We start from the raw sequence: 1,167 nt of genomic DNA, 5'->3' as shown, positions 1-1,167 counted from the left end.
GCATCCAGGGTTTTTTAATAAGCTTAATAACATTGTACCTGTTAGGAATCAGGCCTCGGACCTGGTTATATCCAGGGTTTTATTGTTATAGATTTCTCATACTTAGTTCGCGTTCAGATTTTGAAAATTCGAGCATTAAAAGCTGTTGAATAATCAAATTTTCCAAACTCTATGTTATAATATTTATCCGAATAAGCTGAACTCACTACAAAGTTCTCTTTAGTTATGTGTCCCCCAAGCAACCAGAATGTATAAATGTTCTTGGTTGCTTTTACAAAGTGAGCTCGTGATAACAAAACAATAAAATTGGTTACTTAATAATCCAACTATTATTAAACTGAAATGGCTTTTATAAATAAGCCTTACATAAACAGTAATTCTGAAAACATTAAAGACAACAAAACTATTGACAATACTTTTTTAAGTGTAGGGCATTCCAGGTCCATGGAACTATTTCTCCACTCAACTCGGCTAGCTTGAATGTTCCTTCACGCAGGATCTCCATGACCTGATATAGTCCTTCCCAGTTCATCCCTAACACCCCATCCTTGGGATCTTTATTTTCTAAAAAGACCCTTCGGAGAACCAGATCGCCTAATCTGAGTCTGCATCCTTTAACCTTTGAATTGAAATAACGAGTGATCTTCTGTTGATAATGAGCGCGTTGTAATTATGATGCCTCTCATTTTTCTTCGATTAATCGAGGGATGCACTAACTAGCTCATGGTTATGATCCTGATCAAAGGTCTTTTGTCTGTGAGTCGTCACCATCGCCTCAATTGGGAGCATAACCTCGCTTCCAAAAGTCAGGGAAAAAGGGGTATGTCCCGTGGAGGTTCGATGTGAGGTTCGGTAGGCCCAGAGTACTTGTGGGAGCTGCTCAGGCCATAATCCCTTGGCCTCATCCAGTCTTTTCTTCAAACTTGCCTTCAGGGTTTTGTTTACGGCCTCGACCTGCCCATTGCCTTGTGGGTATGCTACCAACGAGAAAATCTTGGTTATGCCATATTTTTCACAAAATTCTATGCAGAGATCACTATCAAACTGAGTTCTGTTTTCTGACACGATCTTTTTAGGGAGTCAAAATTGACATATGATATTCTTCACAACAAAGTCCAAAACTCTCTTCGAGGTGATGGTTGCCAAAGATTCAGCCTCTACCGACTT

Source organism: Humulus lupulus, chromosome 4, assembly GCF_963169125.1.
Source record: "Humulus lupulus chromosome 4, drHumLupu1.1, whole genome shotgun sequence".
NCBI classification, from domain to species: domain Eukaryota; kingdom Viridiplantae; phylum Streptophyta; class Magnoliopsida; order Rosales; family Cannabaceae; genus Humulus; species Humulus lupulus.
This window is presented reverse-complemented; position numbering follows the sequence as displayed.